The 12,760-nt window shown below is 39.5% G+C and overlaps 1 protein-coding gene across 6 annotated transcripts in view; it reads right to left on the bottom strand.

Moving 5' to 3' along the window:
- THRB (thyroid hormone receptor beta) overlaps positions 1 to 12,760 on the bottom strand; it is a 157,012-nt gene that overhangs the window by 79,845 nt on the left and 64,407 nt on the right. The gene's annotated exons all lie outside the window — the stretch shown is intronic.

Raw genomic sequence — 12,760 nt, 5'->3', positions numbered from 1 at the left:
AAGAAATTAAAGCCCTTCTGACAATCTTCCAGAGAGCCCCTGAGGAAAAGGGAGGGAACCAGAGAGAGACTCAAGGAAAATGGATGGGAGCCCAGCGTTGAGATTCACGCCAGAATGGTTCCTGGCCAAGAAGGAAGGTTGGCAAGTAGACAAATACAGGCTTTCATAGGCAGCATTGTAAACAAGACATTAAAAATATTAATCCATTTAGATTTCAAGCACTGAGATGAGATTTACTTAAGAAGCAGAATTATGCTGGTAATGGCTCATCAAACATTTCAGCTGAATGTCAAAATTTTTGCTCAACTGTATCAAGTGAAAATACAAGGAGCTGTTGACACTACAATATTCAAACATTCAATTGTATGGCCGGGCTGGAAAAAACACAGAGAAAGGAAAAGGAATGCAGAAACTCAAGCCCGCTCAAGGAAACTGCATTCACAAGTTATTTTTACCTTAATTTCTACACCAAAATAATAAATTGGAGGGGTGAAATAATTTTTTAAAACCAAACTTCTTCTCAGAAGTATTTTCAAATCAAACATAAATTACTTCTACCAAAATACTTTGTTTCCAGGTAGACACAGTCATGTAGAACAGAATGTTTTTAATGTGAAAGAAAGTTTAAGTAAACATTGAACACCTAGACTTTAAAAAAAGCTTATTTTCTCCTGCAGGAATCAGCAAGTCTCCCCTCCTCCCCTTAGAAAACATGCACTTATTCTGAATGATTGAATATTTTAATTTTCTTTTTAAATGTATTGGATAAGTAATTTCTTACCAAAGCAAACAGGTGCTCAGGAAAACTGAAGTACAGAAATATATGCTTTTTTTGGTGCATGTGGGAAGTGTCATGTCACCTTAAGCCTGTCACCACTAGGAGACTCACAAATCTACAGCGTGGTGAGCAGGGGCAAGCATGTCAGGGGAGGCCCACAAGGAAGATCAAGTGCCTTAAACAATGAGAAAAATATGAGCTGCAATTACTATATGGGATTCAGTAACTCAGTCAGGAATCAGAATATTCCAGTATTGGGATAAAGGAAAGACTAATATTTGTTGAATTAAAGAAGTTAGTGCCACACAGAAGTCCATGTGCACAGTCTGTGCTCAAGAGAGGTCTTTTTTCCCCTCCCAGTAGCACCAACAATCATCGTAAAATGCCACACACAGAGGAACTGAAGTATCTCCATTCAAAGCACTAAAAGCATTCTAAAGAAAAGGCTCATATTCTCCACTACCTTTGGTCACTCAAAAAAACACCCACACTAACTTTGTGAAAAGGATAGGATAGAAAGCACCCCATCTCTTGCAACCTAGGATATACCATACACCCTTCAGAATTATATTTCTTGTAAGGGTCTTTTAAAAAAGAACAAAAATTAAAGGGTAAAAAAAACCCCAAAATACAAAAAAAACCCCCACTAAGCTCTTTCTTGCTTATATCTGTAGAAACTCACAAAATTATCTTAAGATCTCTGCAATAGCTGAAATGGAAGATCTGAGCAAAGGAAAACCTCAAAATAGAGTTAAAGAAGGAACAACTTCCTTCTGCTTAAGAGTAAAAAAAATAGGTTAAAGTTTAAAGAATCTTCACTTTTATAACAGTTTAAACATTTAAATGCAAATTAAAGTAGAAACACATGAATTACAGATATTCTGTAGCACTCCTATATTACAAATTATATTATGAAATTTGCTTTCTGCACTCTGAATGAAAGCAGAATGAAATACTGGCATCTCAGGTATTTTGAAATTATATACAAGCAGCACATTTAATAGCATCAATTCTAATAAGTTAGCATTGTATCTCAGATGCATATTTCAAAATGTTCTAGCTGAAGGTATTCTAATGAAAGCTATTTGCCTATCACATACCACAACTGGTGCAACTTCACCGTCCAGGGAGGCATTTTCATCCCGTGGAAGGAGAAGCCATTAGGGAAACGCTGCTTGGCAAACAGTAGCTCTCACACTGAAGCTGCAACATTATCCCGGCTTTCCTACATATTAAGCATAGGACTATGTTCAAAGTAAACATGTGGGCATAATTAAATAGTAATTATGACTAACATTTGTGTAACACCATTCATCAAAATAGTTTAAAGCATTAGGTAAATCTGTAAACAAAAGGTCTAATCCTGCACCCTTTACTCACATTATGCCATGCAGTTCAAACGGGCTATGTAGATCTTGTCTACACACAGACCTAATTGTTCTCAATTAACTCCATGTGTCAACACTTCTTCCAGTGCATCGTGTTCCTGTTTAGCTTAATTCTCTCACTGCTTACTACAGGTGAATGCACTGTTTCTACACTCTCACTGATTTAGTATCACTTCTATGGACACTTTCCTACATGGATCCCACAGGGATTTCAAAATATTACTGCAGCCTCACTTCTCCGACACACTTCTAATAGGACAAATATTCTTTTACAGATGAGGAAGTTCACTTGTTGCTACTACACTTCAGGGACTGACCATCACATCTGACTTGCAACTGTAAACCCAGGACCTACAGTTTCTATTCTAATACCTTAATCACACGAATAGCCTTCTTCATCCATCATGCTCCAGACTAAAACCACAGGAAATGGTTAAGAACAGGGGAAAATTCTGCAGTTTCTAAAAATAAAATATATTCAGAAGCAGACATGCTCAACCACTTTCATGTATCTGTAGTACAAACGTTGTCTGTTGCAGAGAACCAAAGTTTCTAACAGCTAAAAAAAACACCCAATAATCAGGAACAACTTGCTGACAATTTTGTGTGAATCTGCCTTGACAGTCAAGCAACTGGAGAACAAGGGGAGAGATCAGGAATACCTGAGTCAGATTTCATTTTGGCTTGGCTATGGACAATTACTTAAGTTCTTTGCTTCGGCAGCAATATCTGCAAGTCAAGCCAAATCATCTCTTTCACTTATGGGTCTTTTGAAATCCATGAAAATCCCTACAGCTCTTTGAAGACAAACACAGTTTACCAGTACCAGATGTTACTTAGCTTTTAGCATTTTTTATCTTTTATCCTAAATTTTGCATAGAAGAAAGTCACTGCCACAACCCCCTCACACCACAATTTAGTGTATTTTCCTTCCAATTTTTATTCTCCTTTGCAAGAGATATACTCAATTTTAGCTCTTATATATATTCCATATAATTTTGGCATACATCAGAAAGCAATTTTTTTTAGCACCAAACAAAAGCACTGTAAAACATCATCGACTGCTGAACTGTCAGTAGAGCTCACACTAGCATGGCAGTAAAATAGGGTGGATTTTTGCTCTTATAATTTTCAGATGAGTTTAGGCATTTCTCTGATGTGTCCATTCAAAAAAAAAAAATCCAACAAAACAATAATTGTATCATCTAAGCACAATGTAGTCGAACCAGAAAAGAATCTAGTGTCACAACAGCAATCCCTACTAGAAAAAACAATCCTGCATTGCAGAAGGATTTCTCATGAATTCAGAAAATGCTACACAGTAGTTATCTAGTAAAGGCACAGTTCTCCTACAGCTATGCACTCTTGATTCCATATATAGATAGTATTTGTGGACCCCATATGAGTGAAAATGTGAATATTAATGGTTTAATCCACAATATGTTAACAGCTTTATTTTAATAAGGAGTGAAAAGGACATGTTTATATTAAGCTGCATTGTCTTCAAGTGTGAGGGTGGGGATGGACAGGTTTGCTTCTCCCATCAGTTGTACAAACAGCATCTGTCGGCAGCACAAATGAGCAGCAGGCAAGTGAGTTCTCTCACCCTGTCCTGCCATAAAAGCAGTAGAGGTGCTATGCTGTCTCCTGACAGGACATCCAGAGCAGTGCTTCTGCTCAACAGCACTTCCTCATTTATTTTTGCACTGCCCAGGACAGGACTGCAGCAGTGTGAGCCAAGCAGTCTCTCTCCCTTCCCATGGATCGGATCTTGACAGCTGTGCAGAGAATGCGGCTAAACATTGAGCTGAGGCAGAGAAACCAACGCAACTCCATTCAAAACTGGGCTGTAGCCTCCTCTGTTCCTTATCTGTTGCCCTTCTTCTGGGGTCAAGCCAAAATGATCCCATAACCCTGCTGGCAAGAGCACCTCTGGCACTGCTCCACATCTTCACTTACAACAGGGGCGGACAGCACAGAGCCCAGACAGGGAAAGGATCCTGTGGGAAAATGAGTGTCATGCTGCCAGGCCCAACAGGGCTGCCTATAAATACAGAGACTCTCAATTCTACCTCTTAGAAAGTCTATAATCCTGGAAAATTTGTTGACAGTAAGCTGTAAATCATGACAATGCAGGATACAATTCACTGATGCACCACTAAGCACAGCACCGGAACAATTCGTGCAAGGCTTTGATAGGGACTTCTTGTGGCACTGAATTTCAGCCAGGAGGGCAAAGAAACTATCCAAAGTGAAAATGAGCAGTACATTAAAGGAAAGCACGCAGGACAAACAGGCTTGGTTGTTTGGATTTCCAGAGCTGCTTATGTGTGAAAAGCAATTATCAGATTTGACAAAATGGCAGGCTAGTCCATGCTTTCAATTCCCTTGCAGTGGTAACTGCCATTCTCTTGGAAAGCTTTCATGTTCAATGCTAGAAATGCAGAATCAACTCTGCCTGAGACACAAGGTATGGTAGTCAAATTAGATAAAAGTCGTAGTTAACATCATGGTAGGTTATAAACTGCGGTATCTCAGGACTGTTCCTGTTAGGAAAAGCAGCAGCTCCACAGGATAATAACCATCTCAGGCATCTTAGCCGAATGCCCATGAGTCACTACTGGCTATAAGTGCATCTAGAGAAGATAATAAAAAATTTTCAGGGGCAGAAAGTAAGTCAAAACCTTTTCTGAATCTAATTAGGACAAATGAAAGTACAAACCTCGATTTCCCCTTCGTTTTTAAAACAGTCAGTTTTTATTGTTGTAAGTGCCTCTCACTATCACTTCCATCATTTATTTATCACATGACTCACTTTCTAACACACTCTGGTACTATCCAAGTTTATCATACTGCTAATTTTAAAATTTCATACGCAGCTATTCTGGGGCTCTTGCATGCCAGAAGATGTAATCCTCCAAATCTCTGCAAGCACAATGTGAATATCCCCATGGCAGACCTTCTGAGATGGAAGTAAATACAACACACAGTAAACATGCAACTAATACCAAAACAGTTCTTCAGACCTGACCAAAGCACTGCTTGCATTTAACACCAAACAGGAAGAAGCCATTATTTTAAGAGAGATGACATTTCTGAGTGTAAAACACAGGACAGCTACTGTGGAGATCCTTTTGTTAGTCTAATGTCACTGGATCTGATAGATTTTCTCTAGGCTGAATGGAAAATGACTACAGTGATTTCTACAGATCTCACATCTGAGCATAGCATATTCTATACTCTTCTCAAAGTAAACTTTGAAGAAGAACTTTATTCTGGGGTGCAGCAATCAAGAAAAACACCACATCCACATCCTTGGGAAATTCCTATGTTATTAGGATGCAGCAGAGGTCATTGTCCATAAAGAAGCGGCAATTCTTGGCTATCTCTCTTTGAAATGCTGCATATCATGACACCTCAAACCTCCAAACTGAAAACTTTCATGAAGGACAATCTGATCAGCCATATTGGATGAGTATACGTCAACTTGAACCTAAAAATAAACTTACCTTCCATTGAGATATCCCTTTTTTTTTTTTTTTTAATCTAAAAAGGAAGCCTGAAAATTAGCCTAAATTTAAAAATAAAATATAAAATGTGATTTCCTATCTTATACCTTCATCACTTTCTAATAAATGCCATGCAGCTGTGGGAGGGCATTTTCAGAAGGGAGGAAAGTCCTAGGAAACAAAATGCTTTTAGTAGAATTCTGAATGGTTTCATTGAGTATTTTTAGCCTGGCCTCTTGAGAAGCTCTGCAAACATTTGCAAAACTCTAAAACAGAGCCAGGGTTATGTCACTATCTTTGGTACAAATAATTTGTTAGGAACTATTTTGTTCTGGCACAAGGATATATCAAGAGAGGATGCGTGAACTGGCTTGTTTTCTTTTGGATTAATGTTGTTTGTCAACTGAAGGCTGTCTTTATGTGGAAAGAGCAAGGTGCCAAGAAGTACATTTCACCATGCCAAAATTAAAGGGAGGAGCTCAGAAACAGTCTTTTATTACCTAATTAGTTTTATCAAATGACACAGATCAACTAACAGGGGAAAACTAATAGGAAAAAGGGGTCTAATGAAAAAGTAAGTTATCAGCTGGATACGCTCCAGAAAACAATTATCTCCCTAGGTAAACAAGTACTACTGTTGGGAGGTCAGACACAAAACACAAGGAATGGAGGTCTTCTCAGGATACCAGCCCTTGGTAGAGTTGAAATGGGTGAAAAAAGTAGTGGGATAAATTACATTGAGAAAAAGGGATGACTTGTTATTAAAGAAGCTAGTATCTTCAGATAAAATTATTCCTATCTGGCCTATACATATCCACCAGTTGGGGTTTTTTTTTGAAACACAAATCAAATACAGTTTGCCAGATTAATAACCTTATTCAAAATGAAAGTTAGGACTACAATAAAAAGAGCCACATTCACCTACTCATGAACAAATTACCAGAATAAGTTTTTTACAGCTTACAGGGAAAATGGCAGTTCACAGATCTTATTTTATCTTGATTGCCCTCCTAAGACTGGAAAGGATTACCACAAAAAGAAATACGCAATTTTAGATGATATTCTGCTTTATCCACAATAACCAAATGTACCATACATACTTATGTCTCCTTTGCATTATTTTCCCAATTGCATGAACTAAACTAGCCAAACAATTCAAACTCATGTGGCTCCCACTCAGATTACATCAACTTTTAATTCCTAATGTGAACCATACTTTCATGTTTCCCATTATTATTTGCTTATCTAGTATATACCTAAAATATGCAAAATTTATCCAATTATTTTAGCTAGAAAAGTAACACCACACACACATTACAGCACAAAGACATTTAAGAAGCTGTGCTAAAAAAAAATCTAAAAATCAGAATTTCTTTGACTAAAGACTTGTGTCTCCCAGCAGCTGGAAGAGAAGCAACATCGATTTTTACAAACATTCCTTGAGAATTTTAAGTGATGCAATGGGGGAGTTTTATTATGCTATTCTTTTTCCTCCTCTTCCCCCTCATCCATCACCAGTTAATTTGAAAACAGACATGGCAAAGAATTTATGGGAAAATTCTGTCTCTTGGGATCTGCTGTTCTGCCTTTACTGCAGAGCTGTGGGGACCACAGAAGAGTTTAATGTATACTTACAGTATGCTTTAGCAAGGACTGCTAGATGCAGAACTATGAAAGGAACATAAAATCAGTCCCTCTAAATGGAAATACCAACCACTGCCATCCCAGAACTATGTCAAGAGCGGGCAAAAGATGGTAATGAGGACTTGGCACGTCCTGGACAGGGCTGAGCAGCACTGCTGGGAAAGAGCAGTTCTGTTAGCATGCCTTTCCCTGCCCAGAAACGCTGAGTTACAGACCAAGTCCTAGCTCACATAAAACATCTTGATGACCCCACATCCAGCTGAGAGCACCTGCAGGGACAGAGGCTTCAGCCTAGACTTATATTGCTGATCCAGACTGTCATGACCCTTTCCAAGGGACTGCTGACATTCCCATCAGCCTGCACACGGAACGGGTATCACCATTCCTCAGTGTCTCAATGGACATAGTAGGGTATTGGATTTTGGGGACTCCACAGCAAAGACAGCCCGAAAAAATAAAAGCAAAGAGAAAGAGCACATTACAGGAATGCAAATCAGTGAGCTCATGCAGGTACAAATAGAAAGCAGATTTAGTTGAGGAATGAAATAACCGGTAGATGAACTTATTTCATCTGCCATCCGCCTTTAAAGCCCTGCAAAGAAAAGACTCTAAGATTCATGGCCTTCACAAGATTCCAAGTGACTCTGCAAAGAGTGGGGATTCTCTGCCAAACACAGCCAGTCTTCATTTTCCTCCAGAGAGTCAGTCCTTGGCTGGCAAACTGTAACCACTGCGCTATCCAGGCCTGCATATGGATGAGGTCACTGACCATGATCAGCACATCAGCATGTGTGTGGCAAATCTCCATACATATGAGAGCCAGCTTCTCCCCTGAGGTGTGATCCTTCATTCCCACAGAACAGGGGAGTACCTGTGTACCCTCTTTTTTTTCTCTGCCTGCCCCACTACTGCTGTCTTCTTATTACTTTTTCCATTATTTCCATTTACTCTGGAACTGACTGCAAGGCATGGTGCCATCATACTACAGCAAAATCCTCCTCGGCTCTGCCCACCTTGAAGAGACTGACAGAGGAGGAAAAACTGGCCAAGCCATGACAGTGAGCAGAACCAGAGAAGTAACCACTGCCACTCTCACCATTAGCACTTGGAATTCAGTCAGGCACCTTCTTCCAAAAGAACAACAAATGACTGTTTTAACTGCATGTCCTTTCTCTCACAAGAGGTTTCTAGCAGACTTTGATCATATGTCCTGTGCAAAGATACTGAATTTCCAAACTCTTTGTTTACTTTTTTTCTTCTAACCCTTTCCCTCCTGTGTGCCTTAAGCAACAAGTATCTACTCTATCTACCTGGGAACTAAGTCACATTCCTAAATCCAACTTTCTAATGCTGGGCAATGATTTTCTGGGTTCGGTTAGGCTACTTAAATGTGTACAGTTCTACCTACAGTGTTGTGAGAAGACTCCTCCCACAAATGGGTGTATATCCCATCCCAGCCAGTGCAACCTCCCGAGATCATCATTCCTCCACACCTACAGCGTTCCTGCAGACAGCTTCTCTGGAAATTACAAGCTTTAAGGCAATATTCTCTGCACACCACCTTCCTTCTCCATGTCTCCCTGGCAAGCTTCAGCCTTCCTGCCCAGCATCCTTTACATCAGACTTGTTCTGGAGGCACAATGTGAAGCCATCGAAACAAACAAGCTGAAGGAAAGGTGTTCATGCTTGCTGCTGTTTTTCCATAGCACACCGGCATTTTCCATCTGGTCCTGGGGGCACTCAGCCTAGATGAACTGCATAGCCAAGCTGTAGTCACAGTAAATACCAAGACTTCTCCAGACACACTGAGCTGGTTTGGAAAGCATACTTCAATATAGGGAAAAAATTATTATAAGGAATGTGGGCAAGAGAGGCCATCAAACAGAGAAGCCTCACTTGACCAGATCACTGACCTTGCCTAGGAATGCAGGTACTGCAAACAGGAAAAAAGTTATCTGTGCTGCTCAAGCTGCAGTTAACACCCAGAGTCATAAGCTGTTTTCCACAAGGAAAAGCTGTGTGTAAGGTCAGAAGGCAATAAATCACTCTGCATTATGGATCAGCTTATTGTTTAGGACACACACATGCAGAAATATCAAAGGCTTTTCGAAATTAACAGTGAGTGATTATGTGAGGCAAATGTAATGAAAACACATCAGAGTCTCTTAGCTAGCAGTAGAGAATATTCAGCCAAAGGCTTCCTCGGACTCCCACTGCGAACAACGCAGTATGGAAATAAACAAAATGATGTATTAGGAGAATGAAGACTGAGGCTTTGCACTAACTTATTGTTTTCCTGAACCATTAATTGCTAGACAGCTTTCTGTGTCACAATAGCATTTAAATTACTGAGCTTTTATATGATAAATTTACTGTATGTTTTTGAGGATGGACAAAATTTTTATAATTATTAAAACATGTCTAACGGGAACCATTATAAAGGACAACTGAGCATTTGGTCCTCCATTTGCTGTTATAAAACGCAATCTACGCAAACAGATGATAAGCAATTAACAGGTTTAACAACACATGCGATTAGCTGCAGTCATGTTTAGATAGAGTGATTCTTATGCATGTTAAGTGGATTATTTAATTGATATGCATTTCAGCAGAATACACTGGATGAGAGTGTGTGCAAGTTGCATGCAAGTTGAAAAGAAAGTGGTCTTGTGAATCCAACACACATAGGTGGGAGCTGTGACATAAACTGCTACTAAGGATTATCCAATGCTTCCCATAAACCTGATTTTCACTTCCTTATAATTTTGCCAGACTAATTGTTTGGGCTGAAACTTTCCACATTAGATGTGTGCTTCAGGCTATTTTTTTCTTACATTAACCAAAATGGTTCAATTATTTCCAAGATAGAAACCAGGGGAAAAAAAAAAAAGACACTGTTTTATAATGAGAAAATATTATCTGGTACCTCCTCCTTCAAGAATTCAAATATCCTTCTTGTTTTAAACAGCAGAGAGTACATTTTTATCAGGGAAGTGGCTCTTGCCAGGCCAGTTAAAATCAGTTCAAATATGATGACACTCCAAATGCCTGCAAACTTGGGAGAGGTGCTGGATATTTGGTTTAATGCTGAGTTCCACTGACGAGAATTATCTTCATGCAAAGAGAGGAAGGTAAAATGCCTTCCCTGGCACTGTTGCTGCCCAGGATGGAGGTCAGGCAGCACATAGAGCAGGACCAGGCTGAACCACATTCTGGCAGGAAAAAAACTGCTGGAAAGAGGAGGAGGAGAAAGAAAGTGTTTATGACCCATACCACTTATGCAGAAGAGAGTAGGATCCCCTGAAGAAGAGATTAAAAAGAAGAGGATTTCACTGACTGATAATGAGTTTATGATGAAAAGAAACAGGGTCATGGGTGGGGTATGGCACCTGACTTTGCAAACTCTGTGTTGTGTGTGTGTAGCACTTAAGTAAGAATCAAATGCACTTAAAAGGATATAACAACTTTAGAAGTCAGAAATGTGCAACTCAAAGCTAATGTTCTCAGATACTGACTAAAACATGCTGCTCCTAAATATTTAGGCCACTCCAAGTAGGTATCCTGTTATTGAGACTTGAAACATCCCCAAAACTGCAGTCAGAAATAAACCTCTGTTAATCAGGAAAAGATCCCGCTTTTTAACGCATATATAAAAATACTCCCCGTTTCCATGATTAGAAACATACATGTAAAAAATGAGAAACATGGTCTGAAGTACCTCTTACAGCAATCAGGTGGATAGTTCTAACAGAGTTTTTTAAGGAAATATGCCTTTGAAAATCTTCCCCGTTTCCTTACAAATCCAGCTATATACAACTTCATTTCATCAGTCCTGTGGAGAGGACACAGGACTGATGTCATCACAGGACTGATATCATCATCATGACTGAGAACAAAACATTAAACAAAACCCTTTGGAAGGTCAAACTGTGTGTTTACTCTGTAGCCACTGTGTAGCCTGGCACACACCACCTTCTACCCAGCCACAGTAGCAGCAGAGTCCGTGTGGGCAAAACCCCCATGCCTCTGCCTTTGGAGCAGCCACAGCTCGGACCCTGCCCTGGTGAGTTTGCTCCACCACAGCTGCACCATGCCAGCACACCCAGGGTCAGAAGGCAGTGGCAAGGACAGGGCAGTCCTGAACTGCTGTCCTCTGTGGGCAGAGAGTGGGATGGGTAATCTGCCTCAGCACAGCAGAATTTGTCATGGTTTTCACTGATTTCTGCTGTGATTTTTGATCAGTAGCCAAGTGTTGGTTAATTATTGACCTTTCTTGTTGCTTTCTCTCTGGTTGCTCAGCAGAGAGAGGGCACTGGATGTGCAACTACACCACAGCCCGGAATTGAAATGGAACAAAGTAAGGCAGAAAAATTCCTGTGACTGGGGGTTCAAGGTTGTACCCAGTGATTAGTCTTTGAAAGATACACTGATTTTTTTCTTTCAATTTTCTGCTTACTTTCTATCTCATTCACCTGTTCTCCTTTCAACAGTGAATTCCAGTTTGCACAACTAGTTGGTTAAGTGATGAATTAGTCCTAAAGGCAGAAGGTGGAGAGGAACACTGTCTGTGCAGTTGCACCCTGCTTCTCTTCCTACCCCCTACAGTATTATTTATTCTCACAGATAGAAACTTCAATATCCATTTATGGCAATATTATTTTCATTAATTATGTGCTTAATAATGCCACCTTTCCTTCAGCAAGGAAAATCACCTTCTCCCAGGAGAGATGATTTGCAATTTCATAGCAAGTGTGGCTTCTCTTAAGTAGTTCTAATTTTAACAGGACAAAGTACATCTTGTTTTACAAGGAAGGTGGAACCATTACACAGCACACCCCTACAACCTTTTCAGAATGCAAGCATTTCCTTAGAAGAAAAACAGATCTCATTCTCTGTGAATTATTATTTATTATTTTAGAGACATATTGCGACTTTGCATACCATGCATTTAAGAAGACAAATTCATAAAAGTAAGAGATTCTGAAAAGTTAGAACCTTGAATTACTTTCTTCCATCATTTTTATATAAGCTATATTTGAACAATTTTAATGATAAAGAGGAACACAACTGAAAATTCACAAGAGAGGTATTTGTCACAGACACATCATCTACTGTCCTGTTTCTCCATTGCATAAGACTATTTCCTTTAGTGCTGGCTGATGTGGCATATGCTCCTAATAATACAGCAGAAAAGTGGCCTTGGTGGACACATAGCTTCTCCTCCCCTCCGGGTCTGGACGTGTTCAGTCTTACTACTTGTCTCTGTGATTATTCCTTCCCTAAAAAATTAACTCTAGACATGGAGGAGAAATTAAAATATAATATAGAGCAACTTCTTGATTTATACTTGATCTAATTGCTAAACAGCCTACTAGAGACTTGCTAGATCCGGCCCAAAAGTTACCATCAACAAACTATGATAAAATGTGTGTTGGTGCACA

The sequence above is a fragment of the Corvus kubaryi genome, unplaced genomic scaffold, assembly GCF_017639235.1.
Source record: "Corvus kubaryi isolate FWS band 111438036 unplaced genomic scaffold, C.kubaryi_AGA036_p1.0 37398, whole genome shotgun sequence".
Taxonomy (NCBI): Eukaryota; Metazoa; Chordata; class Aves; order Passeriformes; family Corvidae; genus Corvus; species Corvus kubaryi.
This window is presented reverse-complemented; position numbering and strand designations above follow the sequence as displayed.